This window comes from Octodon degus, unplaced genomic scaffold, assembly GCF_000260255.1.
Source record: "Octodon degus isolate 3935 unplaced genomic scaffold, OctDeg1.0 scaffold00088, whole genome shotgun sequence".
NCBI classification, from domain to species: domain Eukaryota; kingdom Metazoa; phylum Chordata; class Mammalia; order Rodentia; family Octodontidae; genus Octodon; species Octodon degus.
This window is the reverse complement of record NW_004524664.1, coordinates 145931-153059: the sequence shown is the minus strand read 5'-3', so window position 1 is coordinate 153059 and position 7129 is coordinate 145931.

The following is a 7129-nucleotide window of genomic DNA, read 5'->3' as shown; positions in this document are numbered from 1 at the left end:
GCAGATCTCTCCCTGCTCTGCTATTAGAAGGTCTAAGTCCCTTCTATTTTGCAAGACTACTTTTGCTAATGAATCTATCTGGTCTTGGATATCTTGGATAGTACCAGACAGTGTTTGAACATCATCAATCAGCTGATTAGATAATTTGGTATAAGAATGTACTGCTACTCCCAACCCTGCTGTGCTTGTCCCCATGGCTGCCATAACTCTTAGCCCCACTAATAGAGGGATGAACTGGACTGCCTACTTTGTGTGGCCCATAGCATAATCTAAACTGGGAAGGGGTATAGGATCATTACCAGAGATGACATCTATATCAGGCAATATAATTGCCATGACATATAGTCATGTCCAGTTGGTAGGTAAATATGTGAAGGCTAAACTTCCCCCACATACAAACACATGTCCCTTTTGGGGGCGAATAGGACTACTGTGGTTAAATATTTGATTGCAGCTGGTGAAGGTAACAAATCCAACATCAACAGTGAAGCTATCATTGTGGATGCCTCCCTGCACACAGGAAGACTTCCATAGGAGATAATCCCCCCCAGAGAGGGTGGCTCTGGTTAATGTCTGCCAGTCCTCAGGAGTAAGTTAATTATCAGCCACAGTTTCTAAAATGGCTGTGGTGTATGGAGCCGTGGCTCCGTATTGGGTAACAGTCATTTTTACTTTCTTTAGTACTTTAAAATTGAAACTAGTGTAATGGTGCCAAATCTGTCCTTGAGCACCTGTTGTTCTTGACACTGGAAATGCCTCTGCCTTATCTAGATCTATGGGTGGGTCTAACAGGAGGAAGCTTTTGGGGATAGCGCCCCTCATGGGTGGCCTTTGAACACAGGGGACCTTTGGTCGGGTTATACTTTCATTTTTGGGTTTTCCTGATTTTAATCTAATTGGATTATGAGGTCTTGGTGCTCTTTCTCTAATTTTATCTGTTCTCTGAGAAGTTCAATTTTGCCTTTTAATTCCTTTCTGGGATCAGAAGCTGAACACGCTGAAGGAGGCACGCTAGGATCAGTGCTATATGGCAGAGGGCGCTGAACCTCAGGCAGTCCATCTCGGCCATGATACCGAGCGGCTTCCTCCACCAGTTCATCCCAATCAACTTTATTGTAATCGGCTTCAACTTGAAGAGGTTTTGGTAGTTCAGGATACATTTTTTTAACTTTGAGCATAGCTCCTTCTAAATCAATGGGGTTAATTTTCTTCTCGGGCTGTAATTGGGAATTTGGTGGCTCTCGCTTCCTGGTTTCGATTTCAAGATTCTGTTCTCTTACAGGAGGGCACACACCCTTAGGGGGTTCTTTGTCCTTTAAGATGGGTTTACCTTTTTGTCCCTGTAGTATATTTTCACTCTTTTTTATCACATTAGCAACAACCGGGTCACAGTGTCTCTGGGATAAGATTTCATCAATTAAATTCCAGTAGGAAAAGGCTGTAACTGGGACCTTTTGAGGTCCAAAAGTCTCATAATAATCCTTAAGGGCATCACCAACCCTTTTCTATCCCCACTGATCAATAGTTCCTTCAATAGGGAACAATGGCAAACTTGTTTAATATATTCAAAATATTGACACAAATCCTTAATTTTAACCTTTACTGCTTGTGCCTTTAATGCTTTACTCAAACTTTTTACAAATATCTCATGTTCACTTAATGCCTGTCCTGTTGCCAAAGGGAAAGGGAAACGGGGTGCAGTCCGCTTACTGAAGTTCAGATATCGCAGCAGGCAACTGCGGCGCGGGCCTCTTTTACTTTCTCTCTTGTCGGCTCTCTCAGATGGTTTTGTCACTGAATCCTCTGTACCATGTGTGCCATGTTGGGCGCCACTTGTCCCGAACCAGCAGGTCAGTCAACAAAGGTCACCTGGGAGAGGAACAGGGAATTGAGGAGGGGATAAAGGACAGGAGATGCAAGAAATGGAGACAAGACAGGATTTTGATCAAGTCTCGTTTATTTAAAGGAAACTCTGGGTATATATAGTGGAGGCATAGGGAAATGACGTCGGCGGGTAAAAGGTGTAACTAGGCAACCGGGCTATGACAGGAAGTCCCACCTCCGGGGCATAGCAGGAGACTTAGGGGAAATAGGCGGGTAAGAAGAATTAGGAGCATAGCTCAGCAGAGGTAGGGGAAGAGGAAGCTGGAAACCCACTTGCAATAGGATTGGAGGCCTAAAATTTTTGAGCCTCCCACAAGCATGCAATGTGAATACCTTCTCATGCACTTCTGAGCCCTTGGTCTGTGACCTCTTCACTGATGATGTTAGTCTAGAAACAAATATACTGATAAACTTTTAAGACAAATTTGAGAAAACAGAAAAACTAAGCATAAATGACCTAACTAGGGCACATATATTACTTTCTTACTAATGGATGATCTGAAATTGTGTTCCAGGATTGGACATATAATTTTAAGTTCATTTTACTATATGCTGAGCATACTGAGTTTAATTTTATTTTTCTTCTTTTAATATATTTGGTACAGGGTCTCATTACACAGCTTGGACTGGTAGTGATCCTCCTGATTTAGACCTCCCCAGCACTGGGATTATAGAAGTGCATCACCATGTTTTCAGTGGCTAGCTCAGAGTGCCCATAGGTGGAACCCATGAGGCATGTGGTGCCAAGGATCGAGTCCTGGTCTCTGATCTTGGTTAAGCAGGAGCTTGGTTGTCTCAACTGGCCCGTGAATTTAATTTTCTTGACTATATCTTAATGTTATCTGTGGCTCTATTGACCAATATGTAGATGTTGGATGGTGTTATTGAAAGTTTATTGGGGCTTTAGGCCATGATTTTACTGATAGGTGAATTTACTTATAAGTTTACAGATCAAAAGGCTATTACAGGACCAGCCAAATAGCTCAACAGGTTAAAGCACCTGCAAGCAGGCACAGGGGTTCGGGGGAGGGTTCGATCCCCAGGCCTGCCATGCCAGCCCTGGCCCTGAGGTTTGCTGAGACAGCAATTGAATCTGGGCGTGGTGACGTGCACTTATAATCCCAGCTCTTGGGAGGCTGTAAACAGGTGGATCACTATGAGTCTGATCTAGCAGTGAGACCCTGAACACCCTGTAGACCCTTCCCTAAAATACAAAAATAAAATAAAATAAAAATTAAAAAATAAAATATAAAAAATTTATTAGGAGACAGAGTTCCAGTAGAGAGGTCATGGGGAACCTCCTTTTGAAAGATACCATTATGGTTTAGATCAAGACTCTTTATTCCACAAAGCCTTCATTTATATGGATAGTGTTTTTGCTACGTGGCTGAATATGGGACAATAGGACTATTTCTCTGGTGAAAGAGGCAGGATAGTATGAGCATATCTGGGAAGGGAGATTTTGCTCCTCAGCTCCTGACTTCTCTCTCTGCTTCCTGCCCTCCATGATGTGAGCAGCTTCCTCTACCAAGGCGTTTTCTCCACATGGGTCTTCCCTAGACCCACACATTATTCAGGGCCTGAGATTCCTGAAACTATAAGTGAAATAGAACTTCCTCTCTGTGTCTTTCCTTCTGTGTAACCAAAAATAGCACATATTCCAGTCTCTTTTGTAGGCAGGTGACACCTGTGTTCATTTCTACCGAATGACACACAAGCTGAAGCACTATATGAAACATTTCAGAAGAGTACTTAAATGCTGACTCAGGGAAGAGTTGAACAGTTCTGTGTTTTCTTTGTCTTCTTTTCTGTTCCCTGAAAAATGCACCAATGGCTAAATATCCAGTATTACAATGAACTGACAAACTATAATGTAAGCTTTGGGGCATAAGCCTCCATCTACTTGTTTAAGTCAGTATTACTCTAGATTTTCTGTTGTATATAGCCATCCTAATTCTAACTTGTATAGCATTATCAATGTAAATATTGGCATTCTGCTAATGATTGTGCTTAAAATCACTCAAAATGGCTTTTACATTTAAGGAAAATGGTCTGTATTTTGATCTGTTCATTAGTATGTCATCTGCATATCAACTTCTGTGCTTATCAAATATTCTAAAATTAAAATAAAATCCATTGGATATAGAACAATTTTCAGTCTAGATTCTCTAAACTTGTTAATGGGCATTTGTGGTAGTGGGTCTGTAGAGTGAATGTGCCATTTTATTCAGAGTCTAAAGGAAAACTGAGACAGTCTGTGATAGTACAGATTCAGGAAATAAACTCACCTAGGAGGCTGATGTGTTTTCTACTTCTTGAACTGTTTGACACCATGACAATGACCAACTATTCAAGATCTGCGGCTTTAGCTTTCTTAGAAAAAAAAGTGGACTCTCTTATTTGTAACTTTATTTTTAGCTTAAAAATTATGGACAAGTTAATTTGAGAAACTTGACAACATATAATTCTCAGACTTTAAGGAAACCTGGGAGATTTCAAGTGTTAATAATAATGACCCAGTTCTGTTTAATTTTGCAGAGTCTATATTATCAAAGAAATGAAATGGCTTGGTTTTAGATAGCTGTTTATGTGCTGTTGAGCAATGAGGAGATACTACAGGACGATATGGGCATTCTAAGTATACAGGCTGGTGGAAAAAGACTTCCTATTTAGAAAAAAATCATTGAAAAATCAAAGTAGATGATAAATATTTTAAGCAAAATACAGCACGCTTGATAAAAGACATGAAAGGCAAACCATATACTATACTTTGAATGTTAATGATGCAGTGTGTAAAGGAAGAGAGATCTTGTTTTTGGTGAAAGAAGAGTAATTGGGAATTTCAATAGCTGGTCATGAGCCAAGTGAAGATGGCTAGTAATTTTTTAAGCATAAAGGTTAAATATTTAGAATCTAGAACAAAGAAGATCCCATGTTCATATCCTGGCTTTACTTCTTAACATGCCCTGTGCCAAATTACTTGACCTTTCTAAACTTGGGTAGTTGGTTGAAAATTATGATCTCTAATAAAAATTTCTCTCTCAATCTTTTTGAGACTTATACAAGCTTCCTTTGAAACCTGATTCTGTCATAATTTTTTTTCTGAAGACAAGACAGAAAGGTAAAGAGAAGGAAAGTTCTCAGAAGACAAAATAGACATACATTATTAGAAGATAAAACACGTTTATGTAGAAACTTCATATTTTTTATTCAACATCCTCACATCATCAATTTCTCCATATTTCCCAGTTCACTTAATTTGTCAGTGTTGAGAAAAGTTGTTTTCTTCAACTCAAATATTGTTAATGAGAAATACTATGTAAGTTAAAAAAATACAAAAAGTCAGCTATAAATTTTAAAAATCTAAAATTTACCTATGAGCTTTAATACTCTCTTTTTGAAAAATTAGGTTATTTACTTTTGCATTTGTTTACAGTGAATTAATAATTTAGTCAGACAAGTGAGCAATTATCTGCTTTTTAGAGTAATTACAGTGCTCTCTACTATGTATTGGATAGATGTTTACAACACTTCATTTCAAGGTTCTCTCAGAAATGTTCATAAAATCCTGTGGAATTTGCAGCATGGGAGGTTCTAACAATTGCAAACCCAAATGTATGGTTTTGAAAACTCACACATGGAAAACAATAACATAATTACTCAAAGATGTGAGGTACAGATTCATAGTTGTTTTTTCTCTTTTTAATTCAAATTTCCAAAATGGACTAATTTTAAATTAAATAAAACCAATGAATAGAAGATGCTAAATAGATTTATGTAAGACTTTTCTCTGAAAAGCATTATATCTGCACAAGTTCTTAACACAGGTCTGGCCAAGGTGTGCTATATGTTTTAAACTGAGCTAAAGGGCCAGAGAGGTAGCTCAGCAGACTAAGTGCCTGCTTTGGCAAGTTCAGGGACCAGGGTTCGATCCCACATGCTTCTCCAGCTCCACCCCCAGGGCACACTAAGCTGGAGACTAGTCCAAGCATGGTGGTGCACGCCTGTAATCCCAGCACTGAGGAGGCTGAAAACAGGAAGATCACTATGAGTCCGAGCTGCATATGAGACCCTGCACCAAATACACTTGAAAAAAGTTAAAAGTAATGAAAATACATAAGAACTATGGAAAGAATCATATTATTGGGTATGGAAACTATCATAGCAGTTAGTAAAACATTACTCTGTAGATTTTTTTTCTGTTTTCAAGTTTTTTGCGATGCTTTGTTTGCTTTTCAACAGCTGTGACTTCGAGATACAGTATGACTTTAGGGAATTTGAAATTACTATATGCAAAATATGATAATCTAAATTTTAAGTGCCTATAACTTGTATTATTACATCCAATATGATAAGATTCAGAAGCATAATGAAGTATCTCAATAAACTAAGCTGTGAAAAATATATTATTTTCCCATTTTTGTTATAACTTTTATGGCTGGAGTTATTGGCTGTTTAAACCACTGACGGTTACAGTCCATTTCCAAAGTTACTTCAGTAACATACTTACTTAGCAGTAACTAAGAGATAGGCAAAGTATTTTTGAACTTTTAATAATTATTGTGCTTTGTTCACAATGTTAACCTAAAAAAAAACCTTTTGCTTTTGGAATAACACATCATGTGAATTTTCATTAGAATAATCATGTCTTCTCAGTCAGTAAGAGGTTATTTTTATATATGGAATACTGAAATGAACTTAATATTAAAATTAGAAGAATTTCTAATAATTTTCTCTTTTGTAGTGAAGAGATTAAAGACCGACAGGATCAATGCATCTTACGAAATGGAAAGCACCTGGCACTGTGGCACACACCTGCAATCTCAGCACTTGGGAGGGTGAGGCAAGTGGATTGCTAAAAATTCAAGGCTAGTGAGGTCTACAAAATGAGCTCAAGGCCAGCTTGGACTGCACAGAGAAAATATCTCTCAGGAAAGAAAGAAAAGAACAAAAAGAAAAGAAAGAAAGAAGGAGAGAAATAGGAATCAAAACTGAAACAAATGAACAAAAATGACTAACACATAAAAGAAGATAAACTCAGATGTTCAATTTTTTTTAAAGAATAAAAAATAGTGGTAGAAAAAACAGCATTAGAAATAACATAAACTTTCAGTAAACAAAGTAATAGGAATCCAATAATGGTTGCTGTATTATATAATGCTACCTTCAGGTTAGTTGCTCAGGTTGCCAGAGAGAAATGTGCAATTTCTGACAACATTTTTGTTATAGTTCTGTTGAGTATTTT